This window comes from Lycium barbarum, chromosome 6 (assembly GCF_019175385.1).
Source record: "Lycium barbarum isolate Lr01 chromosome 6, ASM1917538v2, whole genome shotgun sequence".
NCBI classification, from domain to species: domain Eukaryota; kingdom Viridiplantae; phylum Streptophyta; class Magnoliopsida; order Solanales; family Solanaceae; genus Lycium; species Lycium barbarum.
In genome coordinates this window covers 133,342,814-133,355,802 of record NC_083342.1, presented here as the reverse complement: position 1 = coordinate 133,355,802, position 12,989 = coordinate 133,342,814, and positions in this window count along the sequence as shown.

The following is a 12,989-nucleotide window of genomic DNA, read 5'->3' as shown; positions in this document are numbered from 1 at the left end:
CTTAAGCCTTGAGGGAGAAATACATATTTCATACAATTTTCATACATTTTTTATACACAAAAAAATTGAGCGAAATTTTTAAGTCTTGAGCGAAAAATACAGATTTCATGCACAAAATTTTGAGCGAAAAATTTAAGCCTTTGGTGAATTTTTTTTTAAAAAATATATTTTGTAAGAAATCTATTATTATGTTTTGTAAACTAAAAAGTATCGTCATATTTTGTAAATATACCATATTCTTATGTATATATATGTCATTCTCCCTTATTATTTTCTTATCCGATTTAGCCCGCTTAGAGCTCGTTTGGTAGGAGGTCTTAGCTAAATTAGTATGATATTAGATGTGGTATTATTTTATACCATGTTTGGTTGACATTTTTGGGCATGTATAACTAATACATGGATTATTTAATACATCAAATGATGTATTAACTTATCCCACCACCATGGGATAACTTATCTATGGATAGCTTATCCATGGATAAAAAACTAAAATGACAAAATAAGCCTTGTTTTGTTCCAAGAAACCTATAAAGATCAAGCATCCAAGGGTATAATTGGAACAAATTATTTCATAAACTTTGAAAACTAATAAGTCCAATTTTAGTGCAATGAATCAAACACCCAACAAAAATAATCCCTGTATTACTAATCTGTGTATTAATAATCCCTGCATTACTAATCCCAGCATTATTAATCCATGTATAACTTGTCTTTGAACCAGAGTTTATACCTGGTCACCACTTCCTTTTTTCCATTTTATTGCACGAATTGCCCTCAAATTGGTGGTCTTTAATTTTTATCCCTCAAATTGGTGGTCTTTAATTTTTGTCCTTCGCTTAATACCCAAATTCTGGGTTTGAACCCCAACTCAGTAAAAAAAAAAAAAAGAAAAAAAAAAAATCGCAAGGCAGGAGTTTGGATTCGCAAGATAAAATTTTGCCTTCAGAACTTTGAAACTCTGCCTGAAGCAGACAAAAGCCTGCTGACCTAACTTTGTTACAAAACTCTGCCTTACGATTTTTTTTTACTAAGCTGGGATTTGAACCCCAAACCTCATGATATTTGGCGAAGGCCAAACATTAAAGACCACCAATTTAAGAGGTAAAAATTAAAGACCACCTCCAAAATAAGGGCATTCTTGCGAATTGCCCCCTTTTCTCTCTCCCACGTGACTGTCTTTTCAATCTAACCCCTATGTCTCTCTTTGTTCTTCTTTCCGGCTGTCCATCTCTCTCTCTCTCGAAAAGTTTTACGCTCGGTGAGGCACAAATATGACATGGCATGTGAGGGTGACTTTTTCATAAAAAATAGTGTGTGGATCCCACCTCTCTTACCTAATCCATGCTTTATCCTTAGTATTGTTTCTTTCTCCAACCACAGTAAAACTCTACCGTCCTTTTCCTCCCATCAGATGTACCCTCGTCGTCCCCGCGAGTTCGGAATTTAATTGACCCAATAAAAATTCAAGTGAACAAAAATATTCCCCCAAAAAAAAAAAGGTATAAAAGTATCTTTAGCGCAGTATTCTACTATCGAGCAGGCCCAATATTTTATCTTTTCCATGTGACAGTGGAGCAGGCTCAGTATTTTACTGCGCTAAAAGTACTTTTGTACCAAAAAAATTTTTGGGGTATTTTTGTTCACTTGAATTTTTATTGGGTCATTTTGGTTCCGGACTCTCCTCCCCCTCCACTTTAATCTTTTTCTTTTTTCTCTACCGTTGGAGGCACTATATATTAGACTCCAACCGTGATTTTCTCACTTTTCTGCCTTTGGTCGTGGTCCTTTTCTCGGCTTATTTATTTATTTCATGCATATATTAATTTATCTTCTACATTTGATACAATTGAACGCATAATTTTATATGCGCAATAAAATTTATGTGTAAGAAATTATTAAATTTAATAAATCGTATATATGAATTTATTTAAAAATACAATGTGTTCACTGTTAATAATCTTAAAATTAAACTTATAAAATTTAAATCCCGAATTCACCTCTCATAATTGGTACAAGTGGTACTTCCGTGTCAGGGAGGTTACTTTAATGGGGTTCTCGGATACAATTTATACTTAACAGATTAAATTTAACATTATATTTTATTCTTATCATTAGCCTTCTCCATTTTAAATGACTTCAGCTATATTCCAGAAATTCTAATCATGAACATTACTTATTCTTTCATCTTGCCTTGTTGTGTTATTAACTTGTGCAATCAGATGGCTGTAAACAAACCTGGAAAAATAGTACGCAGTTGTCAAGCTTCCGGATGGTAGTGTAAGTTATTTGCGTTTTAGAAAAGGCGGGGGGGGGGGGGGGGGGGGGGGGGGAGTGGGAGGGGTTTGTTGAATGGAAGAAACAGTGGTAGCCTGGTAGGTGAACAGAAAAAGAGAATTGAAAATGGAGAATGTGAGACCCATATTGTATACTTGTCAATCAATTGAGGCCCTCACACAAGTATGATATGGCATAACTCACACATAGTAAAGTTTTTCCTCTCTCCCCCTCTCTCTATATATCTATATATATATATATATAGAGAGAGAGAGAAATATGAAACAAAGTCAAATTTAGGGTCTTTAGTTCGAATAAAATAAGGATGGTAACAAGTGTTTTGAAACTCCCATCTCAAAGAGGAAAAGCTTTCAGATCCGAAATGAAAAAGGTTCGATAACAAATTCGTGGACGACTTATGTATCTTCTTCTAGTTCTTTTTTCTTGTTTGGTGATTATGGTGTTAAAATGGAGGTGTAACGTAGTGGGATGGTGTTTTTGTATGATAAATGTGCATGAAAGGTGTATCTACACTATTATACAACGTATATACATTATTTATATAATATAAATACATTAGCTATACAGTGTATAAGTATTGTATAGCAGTATATACACATCTCTTATACATTATTATATAATGTGTATACACTTTATATATAGTTATACAATGTATATACACGATTATACACTATTTATACACTAGATACATTACTTATTCAATGTATAAGTATTGTATAGCAGTGTAGATGGACAATCTTTTATGGTAATGAGTTGTGAAAGGCTGGTGATGTGATCCTTTTAATTTTTGATGAATTTCATATAGAAAAAACGAAAATAAAATTTGATTAAGAGCGAGGAAGGATGAACATGTGAGAGATGATGATTGTCTCGTGTTTGGATCTGAAATAGAATCATATTAATAGAGGTAGTGATTTCGATTTTCTTTTAAGTGGGGATTTTGGTGGAAGCGAGGAGGAGCCACTAATGAGGTAAGTACATAAATAACGTGAAGGAGTGACGCTGAATTTATAGCATTAGGTTACAACAGTGACTGAAAATTCTTTTTGGGCTATGGCTGGTGAAAACTACTTTGTTTGGCAGCAGTACATCTATGTAAGAACCCCAATAACAATCTCCCATGCAAAGGACAAAATAGGTAAACAGTCACTTTTAACATTTGCTATCAAATACTTATAAGCAATTTTATAATTAAAGCTATTAACATTTAGCAATTTTTCACCACGATTTTTTTTTTTGGATAAAAATACTCCTAAAACTAAAATAAAAAACAACTCCAGTAAATGTTATTGGAATTCAAAGGATTAACTAGTGAAAACCGAGGAGAGTTTCTTGAGGTCCGGAACCAAAGAAAAATTCACGTGGTTCAAAAATTTTATAAGTTTAAAATCAAGGAAGGTATCATGAGATTTGGGAATTGGACAAAGTTACAAAACCAGTGTTCATGGGGTCCAAACTCTAAAAGTTCAAGAACAAGAAATGTATCGTAAGGTTCAAATATTTATAAGTTCTTCCATGTTTTCGCATTTAAAGTGTGGCTATTTTTCTAGTACTTTTCAAATGGGGCTAAAAACACATAACAAGCTCGAAAATTTGCCATTCCACATAATTTTTACCAACGTTACTCACGTCTAGTCCTCGGCTTGAAAATCTATGGGACGGTTCTTCCGTGATGAATTTATAGTGCTGTCAATTTTAAACAAATATATGAACAGAAAGTAAGAAAGCATATTTGCATACACAATTAATGAATATTCAAATATATTGTTACTGGGGCTAAATGGCTAATAACCTAACAAGGTGGGCTGGGGACGTCAATTTCAGTCTCTTTCATTTTCTAGATATCCTTCTGTGCCTAATGGGGCCAATGGGTATATGAATGTCTACACCAACTTCATACTCCCCAGAAAATTAGGTTACGTGATTAATCTCTATCCTCATTCTGTCGTGAAGATATTAATCCTTTATCCGAGAAAATATCCTTTTAAATGACTCTGCTATTAACAAAATAAATAAGAAGTCGCTTTTATGTCCCGATTCAAATATATTGTTGGGAAATTAGCTTAAATAATTGCTCGCTCAAAAAAATAGTCGGCAGATGTATAATATATATATTGGCTAACAGTGGTAAGTATTTTGGCCGAGCGGCCAAATATATAACATCCCTGTTATTTTAGCTATTTGACCTTTTCAGGGAGATCAATAAATAAAACATGATAAATTATTGTGAGGTAGGTTTTTTAAATTCAAATTGTAACTGATTTATAAAAAATCATTTCTCCATAAATTTTCAAGGCGGGATTGACTCATGAATAGTAGTTCAAATGCAACCTTCAATTTAGGAGGGGACGTCAATCCACTAAAAGGAGGAAATGATCTCATGTGCTAGCTCACAATTTGAATAAAAGAAAATTATCTTACAAAGATCTTTTCGTTTATTTACACAATTTTGGTGTTATTATCTACTAATCTCCTGTGAAAAGATTCATGTAACTAAATAATATTGTAATGTATCATAAAACCAAATCTCCCAAAGGAGGACCATACAAGAGGCTACAAAAAGGGGTCTAATAATTCAAATAATGTTTTAATTCTAATTTTTCAAGAAAAATGGCTTCGAGAATTTGATTTGTACTAGAGACAATTTTCCTCTTGTTAGACGTTGAAACACTAAAAATATTGACGTATGAATAATGATAACTCTATGTTTGAAAACGAAGGAAAAGGAGGGGAATGAAATTAACAAAAGTCTTGATATTGTTTAAGCATGTCATTTTCATCCTAAACAGCTAAACTACCAGACTTGTGATTGAGGAACCCATCTCGTAGACTTGGACCAAACTTGAAGTTTGGTGTGCTAGGGATTTGAAATTTATAATAATATGCTAAAGTTACTAAAGTAGACGTTAATTTAGACCCTATTTAGTTGAAGTTGAAAAAAGAAGAAGTGAAGTTAAAGTTGGAAAAGAGCATTTGAAAGTTTGTGTTTGGACATAAATTTTTGTGGGAAAAACGTAAAAAAATTGTGACCGATACCATTATTTCACTTGAACTATTCAAACAAGTTTTTCAAAATTTTATAAGTATTTCAAATTTTGATGATAAGCAAATTATTAAGTTTTGGAAGGATGAGGTCAACGTATGCGAATTAATCAAATATCAGAACTGTAATCATGCTTATGTTCTCTTTCAGCTTTTGTCTTCCAACATACTTAGTTTTTAACGATGATTTACATTGACCAAGTTAAATTTTTGTTACATTCGTAATGGAGCCTTTTTTGTAGTGTAAAAATTCATTATATTGATGGTGTATATATAACTTAAATTTTATATTAAATCTCTAACGAGGCCGGTGATTTGTCATTCGGTTAACAGCTCATGACATTTTTCTAAATTCTAAAATCTTCCAAGAAAAGTATACACTTATAAGAGAACTTGACCTTATTGAATTTTTTTTTTTTTTTTTTAAAACGTCATAAGTTGATATGCTCTTGGAAATATTCACATGGATATTAATGGACCTCCATAAACCAGTGGAAGCATGAAGAATTTGCCTTTCAAAATATCTGCAATCCTCTTTATTCTTCGCCCTACTTAGTTATTTTAGCTACTGATTTTGACTTGGTTTTACTAGTAATTAATAATAAAGCTTAGGTTAAACGAAATAGGCATTTGATATTCTTTAAAATTAAGAGAAAAATGATTACTACTTTTCTTTTTTTTAAAGCAATGGTTGACAATTTGAATATTAAACAGTGACATGTCTACTTGACCTTTGAATTTTTTTTTCTCAGCACCTCAATTCGCCCACAAAAGAAAAAAAAAAAGGAACGGAAAATGAAATAAAATAAATTAAATTCAATCCTTCTGGCTCTTTTCCATTTTCCTCCTAGAAAAATGAAACCTCTGTCTCGACAGAGACTTATGTACCGATTTATTCTGTTAGTTTGTTAGTACTTAGACCATTGAGATAAATAATTGAAGACTACGCGGGTTTAAAACTAATATTTTATTACTTCCAAATATTTATTTTAATTTTTAATACGTATACCTTCCACTGTTAAGTTATTTTAATGTTTAATACGTATATCTTCCACTATGAAGTATTTCCCTCGTCCCAAAATAAGTGTCGCTTTGGCTCATTTCACGCTCTTTAAGAAAAACAATAAATATGAGGTATAATTTACTAAGTTACCCCTATTTATTAAATGTTTCTTGAGAATAATAATTACTATTTTTGTCTAAAATTTCTAAAGCGATAATTATTTTGGGACAAACTTTTTTGCTAAAACAACACTTTTTTTTTTTTTTTGAGACGGAGAGAGTAATAATACTATTTATTAAAGCGAAGTTGCTTTGGTTGGTGGGAACGAAAACAAATATTTGAAAATAGTAAAGAAGAACACAAACACACAAAGAGGACGTGAAAGTTCTTCTCTTCTATTTTTTCATAACTTGTCTGAATGAAATTTATTAATTTCATATGTAGTCTAACTACTAGCAAAAACTGTACTATGATTTCTTCAGATCAGAGATATTTAGAGCATTTTCTGAAGCGTTCTTCATCTGAACCATTTATTTGATCTGGACCAAATTGTGAGCCCGTTGGCGTGTTGCCATAAAAAAGCAATAACTCAAGAGTGTATTTGGTCTGAAGCAAAACATTTTTTTTCATGTTTGGTCGGCAAATATTTTAAAAAATATTTCTCTTAAGAAAATCTTAAAATTAGAAAAGATCTTTTTGGTGGGAGTAGTGAAAAAATTAAAAGCTTTATAAATGACATTCCATGGTGATTGTTTCCATGGCACCCTGTCCATGCATACCGCCCACATCCCAACCTCCTGCCCCCACAATTCCTACCTCGACTTCATAGTGTTTATCTCTAGATTATATATATATGTATGTTTGGGTTAATATTTTCTTCTTACTTACCAAATAAATAAAAAATAAATAAGAAAATCACTTATTTTTCAAGATAACATTTCGCTTCATACCAAATACATTTCAAGAATAAAAATCACAAGTTTCTAAGACTAGATTCATGTTTCAACGAAGACAAAAAAAAAAAAAGAAAAAAAAAGATCATTTGGTGATTTTTTCTCATTTGTCTAAGTCTCGACGGGAGAGTTACTCGATACTCGTGTTGATGCGACCTTAGAATTTTAAGTTTATGAGTTGGAGATCATAATTCTTTTTGCTTACTGGTATTGAATAGATTATTTATACTTATTAAGTGAATTTATCAACAATATAAGGTCTGACCAAAGTTATTGGGTTCTGTCAAACCCGTAACATCAAATGTATGGTTCGCCTCTAGTAGCAAGTACTCAATGCAATAGTCAAACTTGGCATTGCATACTGATCCGAGCACCACTATTATTTTATAAAAAAATTACACTGAATTGGTCAAATTCGTTCGAAGATTATAATAGTTCTAATAAGACAACGGTACACTCCATATGTATACACTGACATTTATTTGTGAAATTCAGCTAAAAAAACCAAAGAGAATATGTTTATTCAGATCAGAACACTAAAAGTTAGGTAACGCTGAATTTGAGTAACAATTAGTCGATAGAAAAGAAAGTGTAACGAACATATTGAGTGCCCAACTTGAAATGCAAGAAATATTAGGGCAGGTAGTTGGACATTAAAAGGAGGTTCCGTGCACATTATACTTTAGGCTCGTTTACTACTGACCATGTCTTAACTTTGATTTTATATTCTGTAGTTGGAAAACATAAAGTATTAAGAAAATAAATTAGTAAAGAAATAACTAATCATTATTAATAAGAGTCGTTACAGCATCCGAGTCGGGGGAGAATTTGTGCAATAATTTTGAGGCACGTGAACACATGGTTTCTCCGTAAAATTAGTTATTTTATGTATATATTTTCTAAAATTATTATAATATTATCTGCTGGAACCCACACAACAAAAAAGTTAAATGGTGCACTTTGATTAAGTATTGAGTTATTTACCTAGAGGTCTAGGGATAATCCCACTTAATTGATCAATTTCCACTTAACACATTTTTTCCTTCTAAGTGGGGTGACCATAGGTTCACATGACTCATTTTTTATACATAGATTCGCCCCTGGTACGACATATCGATTACGCCATCAAAGCATTACCGACTAAATTGCAAACTAACGGAGTTAAAAAGTAAAAAAGAAACACAAAAATATTTTCAAACCAATCGATCAGTTAAACAAAATTTTCAGTAGTGGCACTTATTATCTTCATTACTAGTTTTGTTTTACTACACAAAGTAAATGGCAATAAATGGGACTTCAGACCTAACTCAATTGATTCAGAAGACAGAGAACTCACTTTAAACAGAAATCTTGCAAGAAGGCATACAAAGCTCAAAAAAGGGAAAATGTAGTAAAAATTATTTTCTCCAATCTGCCACGCAGTTTATCTTTCTCAAATAATCCGTGGTTGTTTGGCTTGAGGAGATGACAACCGACTTGACAAAGTATTATTTCCTCCGTCTCAATTAATGTGATATTTTTTGCTTTTCGAGAGTCAATTTGATTAAACTTTGAAGCTAAATTGAATTAGATTAAGTCAATATTTTAAGATTAAAATTTATATATATTTGAAAATTATATGAAAAGTACTATAAGTTGCAACTTTTCTCATATCAATTTGGTAAAAAAATACATCTTAATGTGTCAAAGTTCATGCAGTTTGAACCTTGAGAAACGAAAAGTATCACATAAAAATTGGAACAAAGGGAGTATTATTTCTATAAGAAAATTAATATTTGCATTGATTAGACTAATGACTGTCTTACATAGTAAAGTAAATTTTCTTAAATTAAAGCAAAGAAAATGCGAAGTATCTATCTTGAAATGAAATTAACAAGGGTTGCCTAGTTTATCCATTAGGCATCTTACAAAAGGAAAAAAGCAAAAAGATAGGAGGGACGAACATGACAAGAGAAAGTAGAATAAGAAGAATCCAAAACCGTAAAGTAGAATAATAAGAAGATTAATTCATAATAATAGAGGTTAGTACTTAGTAGTAGACTAGTAGTACTTTACATCTGTCAAATGAGCCACGTGCTATAGATTAAGCCACTCAAATAATTATCATGTCAATCATTAATTAAATAATGCAAAAGGCACATACACTAAGCACTAATGACAACATATATATATATATATATATATATATATATATATATATATATATATATATATATATATATATATATATGAAGTAGTTGATTAAGAAACAGTACTAAATCGCGTATCTCACTTTTGCGGTCCATAACACCAGAAACTATTACCACTAATAAATAAATACTAGTAACTACCACTGCACCTTCTTTTGCCTTTCTGATTGCTGGTCCTTTTGCTACTTATAGGCTTTGCTTCTTTTTCATCTCTTTTCCTAGAAGTAAATTTTTTGGGCTGCATGTTCAAGGGTGTTCTTAGAAGACAATATTCTAATGGCACTTCAAATCTTCTGTCACAGATCTGAAATCTTGGAGCCACAACTCTCTCTTCTCACTTTCTTTAATTAAGAGGTTGGTCTGAACACCGCAATTATTATATGTGCGAACTAGTTTGTGCACATCTCAATTAATTTTAATGGATAGTTCTTTTCACCAAAGCTTAGACATAAGAAAAATTTACCTAGTACCTAATGTTTTTGCCTTTGCTAAATATGGACCCAAGACCTTATGATTCTTAACCCACTTGACTACCCCTTAAGTGCTCATTTGGTGGAATGTAATAGGGAAAATGATAAAACAATATGTTGAAGGATTGCCGGAAAATCACATTTCATATTTCAGGTCAATTATCTTTTTTTGTACATATAATAGGATATAACTTTCCTGGTAGAAATTCTGATTCCCCTACTACTTAAACATACCTCAACTATTCCATCAAATATTTGTTATCTTCCATTAATGCAATTGGCGGATAACTTTGCATGCTAAAATTTACAAAGATAAAAAAAATCAACTGATATTTTTTATCTCGGTTAATATTTGGACTCTGATCTCCAAAATCTTGAGTTTGTTTGATGTGGACGTACTACCTTTATATTTTTCTTCCAAGTCTTATAACGAATAATTATATGCCCGTCAACTACCACTATGCTTCTATGAAGTAGTCCTTAAAGCTTGAGTGCTTAGGTGTGCCACTTGTTGCCTCCCTTTTTACTAGTAATAACTATTACTAATATAATACCACACATATATAATTGTCACATATAGTTGTCATGACAATATCCATTATTTACAAGCTGTAATGTGTTGGTGGCATAATTTGTTACATGTATATTTTACAAGTGCTTTCAGTATCCATGCGTGAGACCTAACTTAATAAGAAATAATTATTCTTCTCCCTCCAATTATTATCAAGTCTTCATTTAAGTAATTACTATACTCTATATTTAATTTGCTGCTACGACTTCATAATAGAACCCTTTATGGGTAGGAAGGGATTAGAACGGCTATATTAGACTTTGTCTCTCAATAATTAATCGAGTGACTATTAGTACTGTCTATCCATATCCCGAAAGAAATTATGCTGTTAGGACTTAGGAGTCGTTATGGCCACATAACATTTAACTAATACAACATTAAATTTGGTTTATAACATAAAATTTCGCGTTGCTAATTTAATCTCTGCATAATTGATGCAATGTTTTTTGTGTAAACTCTGCATAATTAATGCAACATAATAAATATATATTTGATATTAATTTTAAGCCATTTCTGGATGTTCGATGTGTTGTTGATGAGTGAACTATTTACATGAAAGAGGTAATAGAAAAATGATGATGATATATGTTAGCAAATCGGATAGTGTTAATTAAAAATGATGATGATATATGTTAGCAAATCGGATAGTGTTAATTAAGTGTTGATTAGAATAATGATATGACAGAGTTGAGATATCTGTGATGGAAAATGAATATCGTTTAAATGTGAGAGAAGTTATTATCTTCCAACAAAATACCAAATGATGACTTATTCTTCATAAAAAACACTTAAAATTTTAATAGTAGCATTCACAAAGCCGGGTTTACAAGAACAGGCAGAAGACAAGTTCTTTAGAAGACGTGTTTAATTTGATTGTTTGGGACAAAATGGAGGTTGTTCTATCTTAAGGGAGTGGTCCACCAAGTAACTCATGTTTATCTTTTTTTTTTTTTTTTTTTTTGCTTGTGTAAACCCTAAAATGAACATGACACAAGGTAGCATAAAACATGAGTTTGTACAAATACTTTGCCTTTTTGTGTGAAAAGACCAAATAAAATTTAAGGAAGCTATTGCTGTCCTTTACTGGTTGTTGTGGACACCTGAGGTGGATAAGAAAGATGACCACACTGCAATCAAATCCAAAACAAAACAAAAAAGCAAAACAATAAAAGAATAAAAAGAGTTGACCATCACATAGTGTTCGACTTCATTATTGCTGCAATTTTGCTCCATCCCCGAATATAAAAATATATACAGGATATTTATACATAAATAAACTAAAAACTTGCACACACAACTAAAAAGGCTCCACCGTTGTCTTTGCACCATTTGGTTTAAACCTGTAATTAATGTTCAACTACTTGCACCTTTCAAGATTTTGAGTGGAAATTATACGCAAATAAGTAAGTAAATAAATAAATAAGCGTTGTGGTTCTTGAGAGTGTCAAAGTGGTAAAATGTTTTTTTAGCTGTGGCGGAGCCAAAATTCTTATCAAAATATAATTGAGCAAACACACAGAAAAAAGTCAAAAGAATTAGTCAAGCTTCTTGGCTAATGCAGAAAATTTTCAGAGCAAAAAGGATATTTGAAGAGACTGGAATCAATGGCACTCAATTGGACAGATTCTCCATCAAATTTATGTACAACAAGCTTAGAGGAGATTTTTCCAAAGTTCCATGGAGGAAGATGATATGTAATAACCAAGGGGCCCCTAAGTGGATCTTCATCACATACCTAGCAATACAGGGAAAGCTATACACCAAGGACAGGTTACGCAAATGGGGGATTATTGATGATGCTGAGTGTGCTATATGTGGTTTGGAAATTGAGTCAACTGAGCATTTATTTTTCAAGTGTCCACTATCTGCCGCAATCTGGGGAAAGCTGCTTCAATGGCAAGGGTACTAAAGACCAGTCTTGGCATGAAGGATGAGCAAGAATGGCAAAGATTGTATGCTAATGGCAAGAACTCTAAGATGATATGTATCGGGTGTCGTTGGCTGGTTGCATTTATATGTTATGGCACAAAAGGAATTGCAGAATCTTTCAGCAGAAAATGAGGACAGTAGATGTGCTAACAAAGTTGATAATCCAGGAAGTTATATGTCGAGGAACCATGAAGCCTTAGTTAGCTAGTAGAGTTATGAAGTTGAATACTTACTTGTAATGTACTAGCTTTGTTATGTTCATAGGTCACTGATATCACGAGGCTCCCTGTCCATAAATCAGTCTGAATTTTGTACATACAGCTCATTTCGTAAATAATAATACTATTAGTTACCAAAAAAAAAATCATATTTAGATTAGGCCTCACATATATCTCGTGCGCAAAAAGAAGGGGGGGGGGGGTGTGCAAGTCTACTAGTTTTGTCTTCAAGCTCTTTTTTTTTTATGTGCGCGAGATCGTTGTCTTTTAGTAGCTCTTCTTAATGAAGGACAAATCTTTGCCTTTCACGTAAGAT